This window comes from Loxodonta africana, chromosome 21 (genome assembly GCF_030014295.1).
Source record: "Loxodonta africana isolate mLoxAfr1 chromosome 21, mLoxAfr1.hap2, whole genome shotgun sequence".
Lineage (NCBI taxonomy): Eukaryota > Metazoa > Chordata > Mammalia > Proboscidea > Elephantidae > Loxodonta > Loxodonta africana.
The window spans coordinates 47,411,850-47,436,632 of NC_087362.1; the positions used below are offsets into that span (position 1 = coordinate 47,411,850).

Genomic DNA, 24,783 nt, shown 5'->3' on the forward strand with positions numbered 1-24,783 from the left:
GGACTTGAAGCACTTACTGATAAATATCAAAGACTACAGCCTTCAGTGTGGATTACACCTCAACATAAAGAAAATAAAAATCCTGGACCAATAAGCAACATCATGATAAATGGAAAAAAGATTGAAGTCATCAAGGATTTCATTCTACTTGGATCCACAATCAATACCCATGCAAGCATCAGTCAGGAAACCAATGTCTTGTATTGGGCAAATCTGCTGCAAAAGGCCTCTTTAAAGTGTTACAAGGCAAAAATGTCACTTTGAGGACTAAGGCGTGCCTGAATCAAGCCATGATATTTTCAGTAGCCTCATATGCGTGCAAAAGCTAGACAATGAATAAGGAGGACCGAAGAAGAATTGATGGCTTTGAATTATGGCATTGGTGAAGAATATTGAATATACCATGGACTGCCAGAACAAATGAGCCTGTCTTGGGAGAAGTACAGGCAGAGTGCTCTTCAGAAGCAAGGATGGCAAGACTTTGTCTCACTCACTTTGGACGTGTTATCAGGAGGGCATCATCCTTGGTAAAGTAGGGGGTCAGCGAAAAAGAGGAAGACCCTTGATGAGATGGATTGACACGGCAGCTGCAACAATTGGCTCAAACATAACAATGATTTTGAGGGTGGCACAGGACCAGGCAGTGTTTCGTTCTGCTATACGTAGGGTGGCTAAGAGTTGGAACTGACTCAACAACACCTAACAACAACAATTCTTCTTTTTTTTTTTTATTGTGCTTTAAGTGAAAGTTTACAAATCAAGTCAGTCTCTCATACAAAAATTTATATACACCTTACTATATACTCCTAATTACTCTCCCCCTAATGAGACAGCACATTCTTTCTCTCCATTCTCTATTTTCATGTCCATTTGGTCAGCTTCTGACAATAACAACAATGCTTACTCCACGGGCTGACAGAGCATCTTATGCCTTCCTTTCAAAGTCCTTCAACCCCAAGAACATCTGAGAGTATCCAAAATGATAGCGTCACGTGTGTTGGCAACCTATCTGTTTACAGTCACCATAAAGCATCTGACATATTTTGCTCTGGCTTCTGTACTTGCAGTACCACTTGGGTTGAGTATCACTGTTGTCACTGCCCTTGGAGTCCATTATAAGAAAGCCAATGCCTGAATCAAGGGGACTTTATCCGGAAGGCCCCAGAGTTGTCAGTCCCTGAGGATTCAGGGCACAGTGGTGAAGTTCCATGCCAAAGAGATTTTAACTCTCTCTCCAACTCCATGTTCTACTTTTTCAACTAAGCCCTGAACAATTCAGAATCCTGGAGATACAGAATCTCAATCTCTCATGAAAACATCACCTTCAACTTCTGTTAGCAACTCTATAACAACAGGACATACATCTTCAAATGAATAAACAATAGTTTTCTAGTAGAGTGCTGTCTCACACACTTAAAAAAGAAATAACACTGTAACAGAAATATTGTCTCTAAGATGCACTCTGCCTTCATCATGGCATCCACATAAAGTTACCTAGCAGGACTTCCCAAACATCAGACCAAGGGCAAACCAATTTTCAACAGACCACTAATAAATTTAAAAAATAAATAAATAAATAAGAACAAATGGTCAGTTTTTGCAAGCACACTTTCTTAAATTTAAAACATGATCCATTTTTCTGATATCTTGCCTATTTTTTTTTTTTAACTAAGTTGTTCTTTTTTTAAGGACATAGTAACAACTGTTACTATTTTTTCTCAACTTTTAACATACCCTCTTTTTCTTGGTAAAATTAAAAATTTGGGCTCTATGTTCATCCCCCACATTTTTTTCCAGGTACAAAAACTAAAAGTTTAGGAAACAACATACAGAGTAATTTAATTTGTTGTACTCTCTTGGCAAATATACTTCTTTTTTTTTTTTAATTTGGCCTACTCCGGCAGCTTTCCTAGAAAAAAGAGAACAGCATCCAAATGTCCTTCTCTTGGAAAATAGAAAATTGTGTTCCAATTTGAAATGACATTTTTTTCAGTCTCTAACATCCCCATAAAGATTTCAGGGATCTTAGGGCCAAGTTTCCGTCACAATTCAGGTTCAAGTTACTTTCTCTCACCTGAAAAGACTCCGCCCAAAACAAAGTTTCTAGGAATTGTGGTTCAACTCAGAGATAAAGAAATGGAAAGAATATTGCCTTTCCTCTATGGAGCAATTCCTGTAATACATAGCAGTAGCTCTGTTTCACCCAATGCTGATGCATTAGTAAGGCTCAAGTCAGAAAACAGAACCACTCTAGCGTATTAAAAGGAAAAGAAAATAAAAAGGTAGTGAGGTAAGCCAAAGATTAGTAACTTACTTATGAAAGCAACTATCACCACAGCAGGGCTAGAAAATGAAGGAGGCTGTCTTATCAGAGCCCCCAAAACAGTAAGGCTGAACAGCAGTGCTGGGGCTATGAAGCAGAACCTCACAACTGACATTGTTGCACTGCTAAGGAGGTGCTGTGTGTATATACTAGAACTGCCCAAAAATGCCATATTCTGTAACTATCTGCTGTTGCTGAAGAAATGTCAGTGGACATTGGAAGTGAGAAGAAAGTAGCTTCTTCCCATATTCTGCCCTCCATTCTCACCCCAGTGCCCCCAGTTGGCAGAATCTAACTAGAAGCCAGTTGACAGAGAAATTTGGGAGAAGTCACTTGCAAGTTCCTGGCATACTAAGCAATAATAGAACACAGGAGGATAAGAATAAGGGCTGGCACAGTTGTAATGTACTTGTTATTTCCTTTAAGCTTTATATTCTAAATATTTATAGATTCACAGCAAGAGCAAAGGAAATATAGAGAGGTGCCATACACCCTTCACCCAGTTTCCCCTTATGGTTGCATCTTACGTAATTGTAGTACAATATCAAAGCCAGGAATTCGACACTGGTATAGCATATTTGGAGTTCTGGTGGCAAAGTGGTTAAGAGCTTGGCTGCTAACCAAAAGGTCAGCAGTTTAAATCCACCAGCCACTCCTTGGAAGTCCTATGGGGCAGTTATACTCTGTCCTATAGGGTTGCTATGAGTTAAACACTCCATGGTTTTTTTTTTTTTTTGCTTTTATAGCATGTGTCTGGAGCCCTGGTGGCAGAGTGGTTAAACATTCAGGTGCTAACCAAAAGATCAGCAGTTCAAATCCACCCGCCTCTCCTTGGAAACCCTGTGAGGCAGTTCTACTCTGTCCCATAGGGTTGCTAGGAGTAGGAATCAACTTGACACAACAGTTTTTTTGTTTGTTTTGGTATAGCGTGTGTCTATAGTTGTATGCCTTGTGTAAATTTGTATAACCATCACCACAATCAAGACACAGAACTGTTCCATTACCACAAAGCTCTTCTTCTTGCTACCCCTTTAGAGTGACACCCTCCACCAACATCACCAACCCTAAATCCTGGCAACCACTAATTTGTTTTCCATCTCTATAATCTTGTCATTTCAGGAATGGCATATAAATGGAATCATTCAGTATCTAACCTTTTGAGGTTGGTTTTCTTCACTCAGCATAACGCCCTTGAGACCATCCAAGTTATTGTGTGTATCAGCAGTTTGTTCCTTTTTATTGCTGAGTAGTATTCCATGGTATGGATGCACCACAGTTTGTTCAATCATTCACCTATTAAGACACATTTTTAGATGGTGCCCAACTGCCACTACCAACCTTTCTGACCAGGCACACATTAGAAGGTCCCAGATAGAATGGGAGAAAAATATAGAACAAAACTCAAATTCCTCAAAAATGCCAGACCTACTGGACTGACAGAGACTATAGGAACCACAGAGATTATCACCCTAAGATAATCTTTGAATTTGGATTTAAAGCTACTTCTGTAGGTTACCTTTCAGCCAAACAATTTACAAAGAAGCTACTAGAACTAACAAGAAAGCTTAGCAAAGTTGCATGATACTACACGTTCAATATACAAATGTCAATTCCATTTCTATATATTATCAATGAATAATTTGACATTGGTATTAAAAACCAATATCATTTACAATATCATCAAAAATATTAAACACTTTGGGCTAACACTGAAAGCTGCAAAATATTGCTGAGAGAAATTACAGAAGACCTAAATAAATGGACAGATATACCATGTTCAAGGATTGGGAGACTAACATTGGTTAAGACATCGATTTTTCCCAAATTGATCTGTAAATTCAATACCCAATCAAAATCCCAGCAAGGTTTTTTTGTAGAAATTGACAAATTAATTGTAAAATGTATGTGGAAAAGTAAAGGACCTAGAATAACCAAAACGATGTTTTTTTTTAATTAAAAAAAAAAGAACAATGGTGGAGAATTTGTATCATGTGATTTTAAGACTTTTTATAAAGTTACAATAATCCATACAGTATGGAAGGACATGCAGATCAATGGAATTATATGGAGATACTGGGATACTGGGAATAGACACACACATATATGGTCAACTGGTTTTTGACAAAGATTCCAAAGTAAAGAAGAAAGAATAATCTTTTCAACAAATGGTGCTGAAACAATTTGCTGTATCTATGGGGAAAAAATGAACCTCAATTCTTACCTTTTTTTTATCATATACAAAAATTAACATAAAATGGAGTATAGACCTGTATATAAGAGTTAAGAAAACATATGAGAAAAATCTTTGTGAGACTGAAATAGGCAAGGGTTTTTTAGGTAGGTCACAAAAATTACAAACCATAAAAAATTTTGATAAGCTGGACTTCATTAGAAAAAAAAAATTTGTTCTTCAGAAGACACTCTTAAAATGAAAAGGCAAGTCACAGACCGGTAGAAAACATTTACAACACACATAAGGATGGACCAAACGAGTTGCACCCAGAATATATAAAGAATGCATGTTGTTGCTAGGTGCCGTCAAGTCAGTTCCAACACATAGCGACCCTACGTACCACAGAACAAAACACTGCCTGGTTCTGTGCCATCCTTACAATCTTTATGCTTTAGCCCATTGTTGCAGCCACTGTGTCAATCCATCTCCTTGAGGGTCTTCCTCTTTCCCCTGACCCTGTACTTTGGTATAATGTCCCTCTCCAGGGACTGATCCCTCCTGACAACATGTCCATAATATGTAAGATGCAGTTCCACCATCCTTCTAAGGAGCATTCTGGTTGTACTTCTTCCAAGACAGATTTGTTCGTCCTTCTGGCAGTCTACGGTATATTCAATATTCTTGGCCAACACCATAATTCAAAGGCAGTAATTCTTCTTTGGTCTTCTTTATTCATTGTCCAGCTTTCACATGCATATGATGTGACTGAAAACACCATGGCTTGGGTCAAGTGCGCCTTAGTCTTGAAGGTGTCATCCTTGCTTTTCAACACCTTAAAGAGGTCCTTTGCAGCAGATCTGCCCAATGCAATGCGTCTTTTGATTTCTTGATTGCTACTTCCATGGCTGTTGATTGTAGATCCAAGTAAAATGAAATCCTTGACAACTTCAATCTTTTCCGTTTGTCATGATGCTGCTTATTGGTCCAGTTGTAAAGATTTTTGTTTTCCTTATGCTGAGGTGCAATCCATACTGAAGGCAGTGGTCTTTGATCTTCATCAGTAAGTACTTCAAGTCTTCTTCATTTTCAGCAAGCAAGGTTGTGTCATCTGCATATCACAGGTTGTTAATGAGTCTTCCTCCAATCTTCATGCCATTTTTTTCTTCATATAGTCCAGCTTCTCGGATTATTTGCTTAGCATACAGATTGAATAGGTATGGTGAAAGGATACAACCCTAAAGCACACCTTTCCTGACTTTAAACCACACAGTAACCCCCTTTTTTGTCTGAACAACTGGCTCTTGATCTATGTACAGGTTTCTCATGAGCACAATTAAGTGTTGCGGAATTCCCGTTCTTCACAATGTTATCCATAGTTTGTTATGCTCCACACAGTCGAATGCCTTAGCATAGTCAGTAAAACATAGGTAAACATCCTTCTGGTATTCTCCACTTTCAGCCAGGATCCATCTAACATCAGCAAATGATAACCCTGGCTCCACATCCTCTTCTAAAGAATCCAGCCTGAATTTCTGGCAGTTCCCTGTTGATATACTGCTGCAGCCACTTTTGAATGATCTTTAGCAAAATTCTGCTTGTATGTGATATTAATGATACTGTTTAGTAATTTCCACATTCAGTTGGATCACCTTTCTTGGGAATAGGCATAAACACAGATCCCTTCTTGTCAGTTGGCCAGGTAGCTGTCTTCCAAATTTCTTGGCATAGACAAGTGAGCACTTCCAGCATTGCATCCATTTGTTGAAACATCTCACTTGTTATTCCATCAATTCCTGGAGCCTTGTTTTTCACCAATACCTTCAGTGTAGCTTGGACTTCTTCCTTCAGTACCACTGGTTCCTGATCATATGCTACCTCTTGAAATGATTGTAGTTAGACCAATTCTTTTTGGTATGACTGTGTTTTCCTTCCATCTTCTTTTGATGCTTCCTGTGTCATTTAATGTTTTCCCCATAGAATCCTTCACTAATGCAACTCGAAGCTTGTACAACACAATAACAAAAAGATAACCCCATTTTTAAAAAGCAAATATTTGAACAAATACTTCACCAAAGAAGATATATTAATGTCCAATAAGCACATGAAAAGATGTTTAACATTATTAATCACCAGAGAAACATAAATTGAAACCACAGTGGTATAGCACTATAAATTCCTAGAATGGCTAAAAGTAAAAGAACATTTCAAGTATTGTCAAGAATGTGGAATAACTGGTACTCTCATACGTTGCTGCGGTGAATGAACAAAGGTAAAATAACTTTGGAAAACAGTATGTCAGTTTTGTACAAGGTTAAGCATGTATTTATCATGAGTCAGCAATTCCGATTCCAGATATTTACCCAAAAGAAATAAAAACATAATGTAAAAAAAAAAAAAGACTTGTACATAAACGTTTGTAATAGCTGTATTCATAATAGCCCAAAACTAGAAACAATTCAAACATCTACCCACAGGAAGGAGCTCTAGTGGCGTAGTGGTTAAGGGGTGGCTGCTAACCAAAAGGTCAGCCATTTGAATCTACCAGCTGCTCCTTGGAAACTGTATGGGGCAGTTCTACTCTGTCCTATAGGGTCACCATGAGTTAGAGCCAACTGGATGGCACCTAACAACAACAACATCCACAGGTAAATAGATAAATTGTAGGACATTCATTCAAGGGAATACTAACTACTCAGAGATAAAATGGAGTGAACTATACTGATACAAGCAACAACATATGTGGACTTAAAAACCATTAGGCGAGTGGAAGAAGACAGACACAAGAGTAAATACTGCATGATTTCATTTATATGATATTCTAGAACAAACAAAACTAATTTATACTGAACAATGGTAAAATCACTTTGGAAAACAGTATGTTAATTTCGTATAAGGTTAAGCATGTATTTATCATAAAAATATGACTCAGCAATTACAATTCTAGATATTTATCCAAAAGAAGTAAAACCATAATTTAAAAAAAAAAAAGACTTGTACATAAACATTTGTAATAGCTGTATTCATAATAGCCCAAAACTAGCAGTTACTGGAACTGGGGAAGATAAGGATTAACTATAAATGGCACAAGGGAACATTTGGGGGTGATACAAATATTATGTATCTTGACCGGGGTTGTGATTACAGGTGTATGCCCTTATCAAAATTTATTGAATCTACATTTAAATTGGGTACATTTTATTGTTAATTGTACCTCTGCATCATCCACCATTAAAATTTTTTAAAATATGAGGAATTTGAGAAAAATTTTTTACTTGATGAAGTATGTCTATCAAAAACCTGCAACAAACATCATTCTTAATGAGAAAACGTTGGAGGCATATTTCTTAAAACTAGGAACAAAGTTAAAACAAAATACCACCCCCCCCAAAAAAGTTGATTCTGACTCATAGTGACCCTGTAGGGTAGAGTAGAACAGTCCCCATAGGCCACATCTTTCTGCCACAGAAGAGCTGGTGGGTTCAAACTGCTGACTTTTCAGTTAGCAGCCGAGTACTTAGCCACTGTGCCACCAGGGCTTCTTAGGAATGAGATAAGAGGCCCATAATCACTGCTGCTTTTCTGTGAAAAGTATTAAAGGCCCTACCCAGCATAGAAAGATATGAAATAGAAGTTAAAGAGTATGGATTGGGAGGGAAGAAACAATATTGTCATTATTTTTTTTTTTTTTTATATAGAAGTCTCAAAAGAATCTGCAAAAGAGGTTATTGGATATCATAGGGGAGTTTAGCAAGTAATTGACTATGTGATTCATATACAAAAAGTATTTGTATTTCTATATATTAAATATAGAGTTTTAAAACAAAAGTTTTATGAAGACATTTTCAACAGCAATAAAAATTATAATGTATCTAGTGATGAATCTAATAAGCCATGTGCAAAATCTGTATGAAGAAAATTATAAAACTTTATTGAAAGACATTAAAAATCAACTTCAGAAATTTAGAGACCTCCCATGTTCATGGATAAGTACACTCAGTATCGTAAAGCTATCACTTCTCTCTAAAAGGAACACATAGACTCAGAATTAAAAACGGAAATTCTAACACAGTTTCTAACAGAACTTTGGAAGCCGATTCTAAAATTGATACAGAAGAACATAGGGTCAAAAATGGTATTGATGCATGGATAAATTGTCCAGTGGAACAGAATAGAGAGCCCAGGACCGCAGCATGTAACAAAAGTGTTAATCACAAATAAAAACATTAATACATCAATAAATCAGATTATTTTAGAATTAAGAACTTCTATTCATCTAACAGAAACCCTGGTTGTACAGTGGTTAAGAGCTATGGGTGCTAACCACATGGTTGGCAGTTCAAATCCACCAGGCGCTCCTTAGAAACCAAATGGGGCAGTTCTGTCATATAGGGTCGCTATAAGTCGGAATCGACTTGATGATACAGGTTTTGTTTTTTGGTTTTTATTTATCTAACGAGCCCATCAAGGGAGTAAAAATACAACCAAAGAGCTGTAGAAGATATTTGTGACACATACTACTAGCAAAGGATTAGTATTCATGAGTATATGAATAATTAGAAAGTGACAAATAACCCAATAAAAAGTAGACAAAGACAAAAGCAAGAATTTCACAAACAAGAAAACACAAAAGTCCCATAAATAAGTAAAGTATATTCAATCTTATTAATACTTAAGAGAATGCAGATTAAAAAGTACAATGAGATGTTATTTCATACCCTTCAAATTGGAAAAAATTAGAAGTTGGACATCACTAAGTTTTGGCAAGAATATAGAGCATTAGGAATTCTTTTATACGCTAGTGTGAATGTAAATTGGTGCAATCATTTGGGGGGAAAAGAAGGTTGGCATTATTTAGTAAAGTGATAGTACTCATACTTTATGATTTAGGAATCCATTACTAGGTGTATCTTAGAGAAATCCTAGGGTACATGCACCAGAAGACATATAGAAAATATTTTTGTACAAATAACAAAAAATGGAAACAACCTAAATGCCTGTCAATACTAGAATGGATAAATTGTGGTATATTCATAAAATGGTACAATATACATCAATTAATTTGAATGAACTACTAGCTGCATGCAGCAACAGGAATGGACCTCAAACATACATTATTGAATAAAACATGATACAATTCACAGAAGACTACATGTGGCATAATTCTATTTATATAAAATGCAAAACTAAATCATACATTGTTTATGGATGCATACATGTGTTATAGAAATGTACATAAAATCAAAGGAATAATTAGCACAGAATACTGGTTATCTCCAAGAAAGAAGGCTAATGTTACATATATAAATAAAATGGGTAGATGAGTGTTCACTTTGCTATTAGTCTTTAAATGGCACATATACATAGTTTTTATACTCTTTAATGGCATGTTTCACAATTAAAAATAAGAATTGGTCCCATAGCACTTTGCATTGCACTGTAATATAGAAGGTTATGTTCCTCATGTTTCCCATTTATCTCCTAAAGATCTATGAGTCGGAATCAACTCAACAGCAACAGGTTTGGTTTGTTTTTGCTCTGAGAACAGGAGAATAAGGACTTGATACATAGTCCTGGCCCTCAAGGAATTCATACTATGTGACAGATAGATGTCCTCTGAGCTATAAGACAACAACTACAGTAGACAAAGGTACTAGCACAGTTACTAGTTTTTAACGGTGATGCATAATACACATTCAAGTCATTTATTGAGGAAAGTTTCTTGGAGAAAGTGTATTTCATACGGCCTTGAAGCATGGATAGGATTTTCTTGATTTTAATAAATACATTCATTTGTAAATAACATTTTGTAGGTACACTGTTGCTGTTGGGTGCTGTCGAGTCAATTCTGACTCGTAGTGACCCCATGTGACAGAGTAGAACTGCCCCATAGGGTTTTCTTGTAATATTACAGAAGCAGATCACAAGATCTTTCTCCCACAGAGTCACTGGCGGGTTCAAACCACCAACCTTTTGGTTAGCAGCTGAGTGTTTAACCACTGCACCACCAAGGCTCCTATATTTACACTATTTGTATTTAAACAGAAATATTTTAATCTAAACATTTTCTCTCAAAAACATCTCAAATGTTCATTTTGGCTGCCTTTGCCTCTGTGGCTGAGATTTATAACATCGAAATATGCTATATCCCAATTTTGGACTCAAATTCAAACTTCTCCCAACTTCGCTTCCATACCTTTTTGGTTGTTTGGCTGACCATGGGTTACATAACCTAATGTTTAAAAAGAATATGTTCTCTAAGTCTGTGGAGTACATCAAGAAGTTTTTGTGGCCTGGAGCAGCAGAGGAAGAAGGCTACCCAGAAATCACAGAAGAAACTGTACTTCATGTCTAACTACCTCTGTGAATGACTGCCTCCTTAGCCGTGAGACCAGAAGGACTGGGTGATGCCCAGCTACCATTACTGAACATTCATCAAGGAGTCAACACATGAAGCCTGATCAGAAGGGGGAGAGGAATGTAGAACAGACTTTCAAATTCTTACAGAATATATTCTGTTGAGGCAGAAGGAACCCCCGAATCTATTGCTCTGAGAAAATCTTCAAACCATGATCTGAAATTATCCCCTGAAGTTGTCTTGAAACTAAACAACTGTTCAGTTAAACTAGTAAAAAATGCCCACCATGAGAATTGCACTTTTAAAGAATTATCTATATGAGATCAAATTGTCAACAGTAACTCCAAAGCATAGATGAGAAGTTCAGGGAATAGTGAGCCTAAGTCAATGGTATTGAAACAATATAGGTAGAGAAAGCAAACATAGTGACACAACATGAAGAATATAACCAAGGTTACTGAATTTTACATGTAGCAATCGAAGAATGGGTGTATGTTCTGCTGTGTACATTTTCACCAAAATTGAAATTTTCAAAAATATGAAGGAGAAAAAAAAAACTTCTTGTCTAAGTACTCAGATATCTCTTTGCCATAGATCCACCCATCCATTTATTTATGTATTCATTCATTGATTAGATGTGTTGTTTCACAGACCCTATGTGAAGCACAGTGAACAAAGTAAACAATGTCCCTGCTGTAATGGAGCCAACATTTGGGTGGTGATAAAAAGTACAATGGGGTAATGCAAAAGAAAATACGACCATAATGTTGAGTTTTATTCAATATGAAAGAAATATTTCAAAACTTAAGTTGGTTGAATTTTTCATAGAAATTCAAAACAGAAATTTAATAGGTTTATAGACTTCTGTCTGACATTAGCTCACAGGATCACAGAATCTTGGAGCCAAAAGGTACCTTAGAGAGTATCGAATCTAACTGCATATCTACACCTCAGGCTTAGAGATGTTAAAACACTAGACCATATGCTCAAATTTGATAAAGCTCACTATGACATCCATTTATTCGTTTTTAATTTATATGCTAAAAGTGATTTTGAGTGTAATTTTAAATCACGGTGTTCAAGAGAACGTTTCTTTTTTGTTCTTTGAAGGAAATCAATTACAATAATTTTAGGTTGTTTACATTCACAGCCAGCACCAAATAAATTTAATGAATAAAATAAAAATTTAAGAACAAAACCGAAGGTCAGAGTTTGAAGGAAAAAAAAAAAAAAACAGAGAAATTTTTTAAAGTTCTCAAACCATAAAGAGAAAACACAGTTTTGTAAATTCTAAATATGGCTGTTAAGTAAGCTGAACTGCTTTGCTCTCATTTGAGCGCCTCCGTGTTTTTACCAGCTTCAAACTGGTTCATTCTGAGTGGAAACCTCACTGAGAATTTGCATTTCCACTCCAGGTATACTGAATCAGAATTTACCAAGATGCCCAGGTGATTGTCACATATAATAAATATTGAAAACCACTGCTCCACTAGTGGTTCTCAGAATTTGGCCCTAATCAGCAGCATTGACATCACCTGGGAACTTGGTAGAAATGCAAATTCTCAGCATGGATTCCAACCAGAACAAACCGGTTCGAAGTCCTGGTTTTTATTAGTAGACTACCAACTAATGCATATACTTGCTTTCTTGCCTTAGGGGACCAATCTTAATGGGGAAAAATGCCTTGGAAGATAAACTAAATCAGATTTTCTGGGTCACAAGTTAAGTTTCTCAAATGTACGTTCAAGTTCTGTGGGTAATATACATTCAAAATATTGAATGGTGTTTGGACACCATAAAAATCTGTATTTTCTACTGAATAAAACCAAGTTGTTCCAAGACCCTATCTATTTATCACTTACTACATAATATATTCCATTGTTCCCCCCAAGGTGAAATTGCTTAAGAGGAACAAAGGAGAAAATCTAAACTACCACTACCTCAAGTTTTCCTCCTGCATTGCTTTTTATTCATTAATCACAAAAATGTGAAGGTCACAGTATTCTGGTTTATTTTTAAGTTCTGTATTAACCAGAATCTTGTATTTTTGGTTTTCACATCATGTGAAACATAGCAGATATTAAAAAAATACAACTCCCATCTAAAAAATAGAAGACTTTTTTTTTTTTTTTAAATCAATTTAGAGAAAATTTGGCAATTATCAGGTTCCCCAGGAGTTGTGAGTTGTCCTATTTTTCTTGTGATTTCTGAAAATATTTCCTGGTTGGGCAATACTAACCTTTTCCATTTTCCTTGGGAAGAACCCATTATATAATAAGGTACTTATCTTTCCCCTGGAGGTGGCCTTCCAAAAAATAAAGAAAACTTCCAGAACACTTTGAAATTATGGCAGAGCATATTTTAAAAGAAAAAAAAAGATTCTGAGTCCATTAGTCCGACCCCAAAAGAGAAACACTCGTAATCAATTTTTTCATTAATGCAATAAATGCTACCTGTACTTTGCGTGCCTAAAGAGAACCATTCTGAGATGAAGGATGTCTCCCCAACCTTTTATGCTGAACTGGTGGTTTCCCAAATTTAATATGCATGAAGAGTGCACGTGAGCCCTCTTAAATCCAAGAACCAAACCCTGCCTGTGTAATAAATCTCACCACCACTTCACTATTAGACAGGGGATTAAAACTAATCTAGCAATCCCCAAACCAAGCACCGAGTGGATTAAAATGCAAAACGCATGGGAGTAGAAAGATGTTTAATGCTAAATAACAAACATTTCAATCATAGAAATCATTTTTATCTTCTTGTTTATACTAAGTAGATACTATTAGACTTAATATCTGTATTAACACAAGTGGAGGAAAGAAACAGTTTTACAAGGATCTAAGTACTTGAATGCCTTGGTGTAGCTGGCCAAAAAAACAAAAGCAAACAAAAATGAGCTTAATAAAAGAGACTACACTGTGATCTTTAGATTAATTGTTTACTCCTTTAAGGTCAACTCAGTGATGCTTGACCTTTTTAATTTTCCTTTAAGCCAAAGAAGTACACGCTGTAAGGGTTGAACCAAGAAAGACAAAGAGTTCCCAGGGATCCAAGCCTAAAACTGGAACAGACTCTCTGTGGATAATGTCCATCTGATATTTAAATAAGCAAACATTTTAAGTAAAATCTTCTATTGCAAAAATTATAATCACAACACACAATAAGAGCATCCCTGTTGCAATAGACCTAGAAGATGCCCTTATGAGGCCTTGGCCCTTTAAAACTGTAGCTAAGGCCATTGCAAATATAGGAAAGTAAACATGTGCAGGCCCCATTAGCACTGTCTATCCAAAGAACATAATACATACACACATCTGGCATCTCCTAACAGCTGTGGAACACATTATACATAAAACCAAAGACTTAGCTCCAACTGCAATCTACATACTGCTGGAAGGAATCCGTAAAGTTTTATCTGAAATACTGTTGTACCTTTCAACTCTGTCATCTTCCTCAATTTTCCACTTCTGGGTCCTGTTATACCCTTTTTCATACATCTGCATTTCAACTCGAATCCCTCCCCCCGGCCCTTCCCTACCCCTCTCCTCCAACACTATTCGGTTCCCTCATCTATAAACTAAGGTGTCTTTCAAATCTCTCCTCCTGGAACATTCTGTGTGATTACTACAACCCAGACCAGGACTATCTTATTAAAACAATTGTTACAAATGATTATAATGTTGAAACGGAGCTTATCCTGGGACACTTACCTCATCCCCAGCATTTGTTTCCAAACACAAAATCTGGGTGAAAAATCGTATTTCATACCTAAGAGAGGTACAAAATGGGAGGAGATAAGTATAATATGCTTGAACTAATCTAGGCATTTGCAACTGGTTTTCAATCCTTAAGTAATGGTGTTCATTTCATTTCCTCTCAACCAAGGCTTCTTGGTTCACAAGCTTTACACATTACACAATAGTAACAGGAGTTAAAAGTTATAAGTAAGAGTTATACAGTAGTCATAGGAAGATTTCTCATTCCAAATAGTATGATGCATAAGTTCCTGCAGTGAAATAGCTAAGTCATCTCATGTTCTTAACAATAGAAAACAGAGCCAAATTTAGATTAAACGTAATGTGACTTCATAGAAGAAGCAGGCTTTGTATCTTTCCATATTTTACAGAACTAAAGAATTGCTCGATCTTGGGAAAACAATCAAGAAATAAATTGGATACTGGGAAATACTTCAAGGAGGGCTCAGTCGAAATGATATGAAGTTCGTGTCATTTAGTATTTGGAACAAATATTTGCAAAAATATTCCAAAGTTTCTAACATTGTAAGGAATGTTTGTCTTGTCAATGAAGGTCACCAACACCAAAGCCCAATGGGCTTCCGGAAGTTACCCCATCCCCTTAAGCAGATCTACTTCCAAACAAGCAGTTGTTTCTTTTTTTTTATGGCAGTGGCTCCCAAATCCTGATCTGTAGACCAGAAAGTGTCCCTGATAACATTGTCACTGTCTTCACTGAGTTGTCGTAAAGCCAAATGTATTTAATATAAAGGCTAATCCTTTATTCTGATATTATTTCCTTCCTACCCTTTCAGTGTTAAAATTTCTTTCTTTTATGAAGTGATGGCAATAGTAGATGATAGTTATTTTCTATTTGTTTGTAAGATTTTCTCTTTTAATTTGGAAACGTTATTTGAAAAAAATTAATTGCCAAAATTTTGAAATTTAAAAAAAATTACGAAATCCAAATTTCTGGGATTTTGTGGAATAGGAAAATGTTCAAGGAACAAAGTTACAATCTCTTTTCCAAACACTAATTGATCTCACTGGTCTAGTTTTCTGACAAGCAAATGAGAGTGAACTGTTGCGTGGCCTTAGCGTTAGCTAACTTGGATTTAATAATCAAAACAATCACTAATACAATACACAGTTTTCTTGTCCAGATCCTGCCTGAGTGTTCAGTCAGCTCACTGAGGGGTTGATTATGTGACAGGGATAAAGTCAACTATAGAAAGGAGTATGGAATCTGGGTTCTACAAATCCCCCCTTCATAGCAATCTTTAAAATATAGGCCTGTCACTGCCAACTGCCAGGTTTCCCATCATCTTCTTTCTACCTTCCTCATTTTTGCTTTCAAAAGTTGCAAGTTTGTTCACCTTCTTCATGTGTGAGTTGTCTGGCTCCCAAAGGTCTGTGGAATTTCTTCACGTTCCTATTCGCCTGCTGTGAATTTTATTGAACGTATACTGCTGCTGACCCATATTTAATGGACCTAGAAAATATTCACTAGAAACTCAAATGCCCATTTCTCATTTTTATGTGATATTGTGTGTGTGTGTGTGTGTGTGCGTGTGTAATCTTATGATGCTATTTATTAGAAGGTGTCATTAGTCACTTAGAAGACACATAGTATTTTATTTTCAGGATCCTCTGAAAAGCAGGGAAAGTTTAATCTCCATTATTTTTAGGCACTGTCACTCTCTCCTGAGACATGGGTTTTAATACGGTATAATGCCAAAAATGATAGCATTGTGGCAATTTGGGACCAATGCGTGGACATCCTTTAGCATTACCTAATGACCAAATCGCTCAAAGTGAGGAAAGTGAACACCTGCAGGCATTACTAGTCGAAAGTCCAATTAGAAAAGAAAATAAAGGATGCTGCATAGATTATTAGAATCTAGAAGATTTCAAAGAATACTGGAAGAAAGAATATCTGACGATTTTCTGGGTCCCATGAGTATTCAAGATGATACTCTACTTACAAAATGTTTTGAAGCCCTCAGGAAAGATAATTTCTATTATTATTGAACGTGTAGATGGAAATCATCCAAAGAAAAAGACATTGCATGAAATACTGGTCTTAAAAAATACTTGCTGGACACCCTCCTTATGACCAAAAATGACAGTCTGATATCAACCAGGACAATCAAAAGAAGTTATCTGGAATATGTGGCTCTTTGACATGGTTTTTAATCAGATATCCCCAAAATTCATCTCTCATGAATCACAGAATTGAAAATGATCTCCAACAATCACAGAATTCATTCACCTCCCTCTGAGAGGAGCTGCATAGAAAGCATTGAAATAAAACCACCTGCCCTTTTCTCTCAAATGCCCTGTGAATGTTCCATGACTCTGCTTTGATCCTGTGTTCCAATGTTTCACTGCTCTTACTCACAGAAGGGAATTTTCCCCGCATGTGGATGTCTAACCTAACTCCTTCATGCTGCAATTGACATCCATTACTTTTGTTCAAAATCACTGTGTTTCTTCTTACACCTGCTCCCCATTAGATGGCTATTACATACTTCTGGGTAATCATATTTCTGGAGGGGAGAACGGCATAAACTACTGCAGCTGAGGGCAGTAGCATACAGTTCCTTGCAGATGTGTGAGTCATCACCAAATTCTGAAATCCTTGTGAGTAGCAGCACATGGGAAAGATTGTCTTTTGCAAGGGCCAACTCTGCTCTGATAACATGCTTTAAGGAAATAGACAACAGAAGTGCAGTTAGAAATAGAGTAACACTGGACCTACAAACACACACACACGTACATACACACATACATGACTTAGGGACTTTAGTTGTAGTGAATCAAGAATTTACAAGCTGGAAATTGCCTTCTAAGCACTACTGAGTTTCTCATGCTTGGATACACTTTCTTATGCCTGCGTTACTTAAGGCAGGCTATTTTTTTTTTATAGTTATGGCGGAAACCCTGGTGGCGTAGTGGTTAAGTGCTACAGCTGCTAACCAAAGGGTCGGCATTTTGAATCCGCCAGGCGCTCCTTGGAAACTCTATGGGGCAGTTCTACCCTGTCCTATAGGGTTGTTATGAGTCGGAATCGACTCAGCGGCACTAGATTTGGTTTTGGTTTTTTTATACTTACGGCAAGGAGGCCTGGTGACACAATGGTTAAGCACTAGGCTGCTAACCAAAATGTCGGCAGTTCGAACCCACTGGCCACTCCACTGGGGAAAGATGTTGCAGTCTGTTTCCATAAAGATTTACAGCCTTGGAAACCCTCTGAGGCAGTTCTACTCTGTCCTACAGGGTTGCTATGAGTACGGCTCGACTCAATGGCAATGAGGTTTTATAGCTATGGCTAAGGAGCCCTGGTGGCACAGCTGTTAAGTGCTCAGCTGCTAACCAAAGGTCAGCTATTTGGACTCACCAGTTGTTTCAAGGGAGAAAGATGTGACAGTCTGCTTCCGTAAAGATTACAGTCGACAGCAATGGGAGGGTCATGGCTGCATGAAACTGGTCTAACTGATTCTGCAAAAACCAAACCTGTCAAGCCAGTTGTTTCATGTCATGTGTTCAAAACAACCAGTAAATAGTATGTTTCATAATCTAACTGTTTTGTAATAATTTAGGTATAATCTTGATTAGAAGACTATTGTTTTCCTTCCTGGGGACATACGCAAGTAGGGTTATCTAGTAAATTGCTTAGTAACTCACAGAGTGTCTAGATGATCCACGTCTTTGAAACTCAAAATATGAACTGTATATCAGCAGTGTTCTTATCACCACAGAGCATGTTAGAAATATCGATTCTCAGGTCCCTTATCCAGACTACTGAATCAGAACCTGCATTTTTACTGAGATCCCCCCGGCAATTCACAAATACATTCAAGTTTGAGAAAATGCTGATCTACTTAATTTCTCAATGCCTCTATTTCCTCATCTATAAAATGGATATTAACTGACACTTGCTACTCACTTGGTTGAGAGAAAAAGAGGATTAACATTATAGAATTTTTTCTCCCCCAGAAATAGCCTCTACATAAACAGAACATTGGAGAGTAGTTTCATTTGTTGGCTTAGGCAAATGACTGCACATTTTTTGGAAGAAGAACCAGGATTTCTTTCTAGATAATACATCTGTCCTTCATCCAAACTTCACTTCATGGCATAATGGCCCTAGAAAGCAGTTCAATCTACTGCCTTCGGAGAAACAACTGAGGCTGATCCCAATGAAAACAGCTTTCCTGCTCCCTGTCTTGGCTGTCAAACACAAACACAAACACTTTGTGGGTTGAATCAGGCCAGCTGGATGTCTGCTGCTGAGCCATCTGCAGAACAACTTGCAGACCGGTAGCTTGACTCTCGCTAAGACAAAAGGCAAGAAGGAAACTGGGGGAGAAGAGCAACTGCCTGACTCCCGGGATCTTCCCTCTTATTCCTTCCTTGTCTAATTCATTCTCTTAGAAGGGATAAGAATGGAAGAAACAGATGAGGTTTTTATGCAATGAGAATGCTCTCCTGGTTGTCAGACCAAACCCTAGCCAGATGCCCAAGAGGGTCTATAGAACATTGAAATCACACACCAAGAGCCACAGCATAAGGACAAGGACTCTTTCATTTTATCTCCTTCGTTCTATCCTACTAGATTTCAAATTAAAGAAAAGGATATAAGGGCAACTTTGGGACTGCAGTGATCAACAACAAAAAATAATAACTAAGGCTAAAAATAAAAGGAAAACACCTTCAGACAAAGAAAATGACAAGAAAATTGAGTGAAATGAACTATTTCCAGGACCATGTTTCTTTGTTGGAAACCGTGGTGGTGTAGTGGTTAAGTGCTACAGCTGCTACCAACAGGTCGTCAGTTCGAATCTGCCAGGTGCTCCTTGGAAACTCTATGGGGCAGTTCTCCTCTGTCCTATAGGGTCCCTATGAGTCGGAATCGACTCGACGGCACTGGGTTTGGTTTTGGTTGTGTTTTCTTTGTTTTCTCTCCATTTCTCTCACTCCTTTCCCCACGAGAGGACGGAAATGAAAGTGCAAAGGGAAAGAGAAACGGATGCAAGAGATGCTTGTCCAGTGCCTCCCCATCAATATATAGCTGCCTCCACAAATGGAAAGCAGCAGGCTGGTAATGAGTGCTGAGTTCCGCTACAGGCATTCACTGAAAATTACACAGCTAAAACCAAAATCAGAGTTGACGCTACTCTACGTTTTGCAAAAAAACGTGCCTTAGTCATGTAGTGCTGCTATAACAGAAATACCACAAGCGGATGGCTTTAACAAAGAGAAGTTTATTTCCTCACGGTTAATGGGCTAAAAATCCAAATTCAGGGCGTCAGTTCTAGGGGCAGTCATTCTCTCTCTGTTGGCCTTCTCGTAGTCAATCTTCCCCCAGACTAGGAGCTTCTCCGCATGGGGACGCCGGGTCTAAAGGACTTGCTCTGCTCCCAGCACTGCTTTCTTGGTGGTATGAGGTCCCAACCTCTCTGCTCACTTCCCTTTCCTTTGTGTCTTTTGAGAGATAAAAGGTGGTGCAGGCCACACCCCAGGGAAACTCCCTATTACAATCCCACCCTAATCCTCTTTAGCATAAAATTACAATCACAAAATGGAGGACAACCACACAATACTGGGAATCAGGGCCTATCCAAGTCAACAGATATTTATCCTAAAAACAACTCCAGGGAAAGGGTTATATTTTAGGATTCAAACATTACTGAGTTAGGTTCAATGTCTTATTCTTTGTTGCCTCTAAATTGAATGTTGCCATTTTGATTGGGTAACTTAAGATTCTTCCAATATGAGATATGGGAAACTACTCCTCAGGGCTCCCTCTGCCTTCTTCCTGGTGCCAAATACCGTCCTCAACCTCCAACATCCCACGCAAGGGAGCTCATCATAGCTTTAGACGGACCTTCCTGCCAGTATCTGCCACCTAGCATTCACTGGGCCATCTTCCCAATGTTCCCAATGACCTAAGAGACATGTTGTGGAGATGGAACAGAGGCTTATCATGATTAGTAATGCGTTCCCAATCACAAAAAAAACAATAAAGGGACAGGTCCGAATACATAAATTCAGGTCTGGCAGGTTCCAAAGCGTGTACTTTTTCCAGCTCACCTACTGTCGACTCAATAGGACAAAAGGCTATCCCCTCAACATCAGTTATGTATTTGTTTATTCATTGATTATTTCTGAGCACTTCCTTGTGCCAGCTTAATATTGGACATGCTGTATCATCTCACCCTGGTCCCCTGGAAATACTGATTCCAACTTTCCGATCTCCACGGAGGCAGGAAAGCATGGTGATTATAAGCAAATGCTTTGAAGGGAGGAAGAAAACTTGGATTTGGACCTCAAGTCACTCACCTACAAGCTGTAGGATGTACCTGCTTCTATATCCATAAAAACTCACTGCCATGGGGTTGATTCCAACTCAGAGACCCTGTAGGACAGAGTAGAACTGCCCCTTAGGGTTTCCAAGGCTATATATCTTTACGTAAGCAGACTACCACATCTTTCTTCTGCATATCCATAAAAGTGGTGTAATAATATTCTATTTCATGAGGATAAGATGCAAATATATATATAAGATGCAAATATATATATATATTTATATATAAAACACCTAAAACAGTTCCTGGAACAAAGAATATACTTCATAAATGAAAACCATCCTTCTCCTTTTCCTCCTTCATCTCCCCAAATTTAAAGATTACGGTGGTAGGAATTTCCACTTAGGGAGCAAGAAAAAGCCCCCATTATACTTTAAATCACCACTCAAAGCATAACACGCAGGCCATTGTCTGTTTGGTTCATGCGTTGGATCTGTCCCGCTCCACCTTTAGTTCTGACTGGACTTAAGACAAAAGGGATCTAATGCATTCCTGGCGGTTTTTCAAAGCATGGCAGAAGTGAGTTGGTTTATAAGATTAATTCTTTTCTCTCCAGGCAGTGGGTCAAATCACAACTTTCACTCAACCAACTCAGTGGATAATCTCCTTTTATTACTTTCAATCAAACTAAGTGTCTGCAATCTGTACAATGGCCACTAATTTAGTGGGAAAAAATAATTTGTAGAGCATGATTATAAAAAGATGAGACAGAACACAAGGTCCCGACTGGATAAGCGTCTCTAAGTTTGTATCTCATTGCATAGAAAGCTTCTCCAGCCCAAACTGCATTAGGGACGTACAGCTGTTCTGCTAAAAATCAAAGAAAGAAATGGACGTTGTTTGCAGATCCATTCTTTATTTAAATAAGGGAAAGAGTCTATCAGTTAAATTCAGATCCTTTGTCACACTTACGTGGAGCTATCCACTGCTCGTACAACTTTAACATGAAAAGATTTCATTGTATAAAAACCAGAACCTTTATTTATAAGATAATAAAATTCTAGTTCCACAACTGGACAACATCACAAAGCAGTCTGGATTGTGGAAATCACTCTCTTCCCATGATGGATAATAAGGCATGGGGTTTTGCTTGCTTTGATTAATTTCAGAATATTGCAAAACCCTACATAATCCCTAAGATAGCAAAGGAGGGAAGGAGAGGCGATGGGCAATGATAAAAGCATAGTGATGGGGCAGAGGCTGTGTTTCATCTGCTGTAGAAAAGCCCCCCAAACTAATTTCATTTTGGCAAATACTAACCACAATAAGGGTCAACATACAAAAATGTCCTTTGGCTCTGGGCTTGAATTATATGCACTGAGCCTGAGCAAAGCAAAACAGAAACTAAGAGATGTCGCCATGACTGTGATCAGATACATAACGCAGGCGGAAAGTGCACAATTGCCTTTTTTCAAATCACAGCAGCCATTATTTATACAAGTACTGAATATGGAAAAGGCTCTGACAAATTTACAGTGGTGTTTGGATGGATGAGGATGGGGGATGATGGATGAGGCAGACAGAGGATTCCCTTATTAAAGCATCAAATTCTTGCCTAAATATCAAATAGACATCTTACCCACAACTGCACTGTTTCATGCTCAAAATTCCATAAGCCAAACATGGTAAATGTTTTTCCTTAATAGAAAAAGGCAGGATCTTCTCCTAGTAAATACTGTTAATTTGTACTATGGCATTAAGTACCTTGCCTTTTCTGTATAATATGGACTTCAAAGTATGCGTCTATCAAACAAGAATAAAGGTGACAATTCATAAATGAATGCAGCAAAAACTGGGCTGTAATCTCAAGCAAAATGTTATTCTATTCTAAAATGTTACTAAATAATTTCAGCAGATATAATATATCAACTGTATTTTGGTGTTTTTTCTTGATAGAAGCGTAGCTCTAAAGGGAAACTCACCATCCACTCTATGATTTTTTTATACTCTGCCCAGATAAAAAATAAATGGAATGTTGGAAGCACTGCAGCGCCCACTAGTGGAAATATTACGATCACAGCTACGTCCTGTCCCCAGTGTTTATTCGATGACCTGCGCAAGAACATTCACCATCAAAAATCTGAACCAAACTCACTGCCATCAAGTCGATTCTGACTCACAGTGACCATATAGGACAGAATAGAACTGCCCCATAGGCTGTAATCTTTACGGAAGCTGACTGCCACATTTTTCTCCTGAGGAGCAGCTGGTTGGCTCTAACTGCTGATCTTTTGGTAAGCAGCTCAGAAATTTAACCACTGTGCCACCAGGCTCCTTGACATTCACCACCTTGACATTCACCATAGTGGAGTAAAAAAGTAAAAGAGAATAAAATAAAAGGCATCTGCTTTAAAAATGGTTTACATAGCCATTCACTTCTTATTTTATGTTTGCAAGGATAACAGAGACACCCATAAAGAGAAAAACCTTCTGTGAGGTTCAACTTCTCCTTCATTTGATCCTATTGTAAAGTCACCCTGTACACACAGAAGTGAGTTCTGTGCCACTGAAAATACTTTTTAAATTACTGAAATGATCTGTGCCTAATGAGTCTTGTCCAAGACAAAGTTAAATCTAACATTTGAAAGTTTTTCTCAACGAAAAAGAAATGTCTTTTTACAGTTCTCGACAGTCTTAATGCAGCTAAGTTACACCCTGGTCTGTTGCAAATTGTTAGCACAGGATCTTTTAATAGTAACAGATCCTGTCTACTCATAGCCTGTAATGACATCACTGGGAAATGGTCTTTTAGCATTGATATAATGTAATCCGTAATCCAATAGCAATCTGATTATAAGAGGCAACAATGTTTACATACTGCAAGTGTTGCAAATATCTTTTTAATAAAAAAAAAAGTCTCATTTTCTATTTTAATGCTACCATTTAAGTAAACCCTGGTGGCATACTGATTAAGTGCTATAGCTGCTAACCAAGAGGTCGGCAGTTGAAATCCACCAGGTGCTCCGTGCAAACTCTATGCGGCAGCTCTATTCTGTCTTATAGGGTTACTATGAGTCGAAATCGACTTGATGGCAGTGGGTTTGGTTTTGGTTTAAGTACAATGGTGATTAAGTCCCATAAAAAATATATCTTTGAAAAGTATCTGTATTTGCAGATGACATGGTCTTATACACAGAAAACCCTAAGGAATCCTCCAGAAAACTACTGAAACTAATAGAAGAGTTCAGCAGAGTATCGGGATACAAGATAAACATACAAAAATCAGTTGGATTCCTCTACACCAACAAAAAGAACATCGAAGAGGAAATCACCAAATCAATGCCATTTACAGTAGCCCCCAAGAAGATAAAATACATAGGAATAAATCCTACCAGAAATGTAAAAGACTTATACAAACAAAACTACAATAAACTTCTGCAAGAAACCAAAAGAGACTTACATAAAAGGAAGAACATACCTTGCTCGTGGATAGGAAGACTTAACATTATAAAAATGTCTATTCTACCAAAAGAGATCTATACATTTAATGCAATTCCAATCCAAATCCCAACGACATTCTTTAACGAGATGGAGAAACAAATCACCAACTTCATATGGAAGGGAAAGAGGCCCCGGATAAATAAGGCATTACTGAAAAAGAAGGACAAAGCGGGAGGCCTTAGTTTACCTGATTTTAAAACCTGTTATACCGCCACTGTAGTCAAAACAGCCTGGTACTGGTACAACAACAGATACATGGACCAATGGAACAGAATTGAGAATCCAGACATAAATCCATCCACATATGAGCAGCTGATATTTGACAAAGGCCCCACAACAGTTAAATGGGGAAAAGACAGTCTTTTTAACAAACAGTGCTGGCA

General features: G+C 37.6%; 1 long non-coding RNA gene across 2 annotated transcripts in view; it reads right to left on the reverse strand.

Annotated features, from left to right (window-relative positions):
* The window catches only part of LOC111752573 (uncharacterized), a 363,311-nt gene that overhangs the window by 231,489 nt on the left and 107,039 nt on the right, over positions 1-24,783 (reverse strand). The window contains exon 8 of one of the 2 annotated variants that reach the window (XR_010318855.1): positions 14,558-14,622. The exons of the other annotated variant lie outside the window; for it this stretch is intronic. This is a non-coding gene — a long non-coding RNA (uncharacterized LOC111752573). Of the gene's footprint in view, positions 1-14,557; positions 14,623-24,783 lie in introns of those variants that run through there. 2 annotated transcript variants of the gene reach the window in all.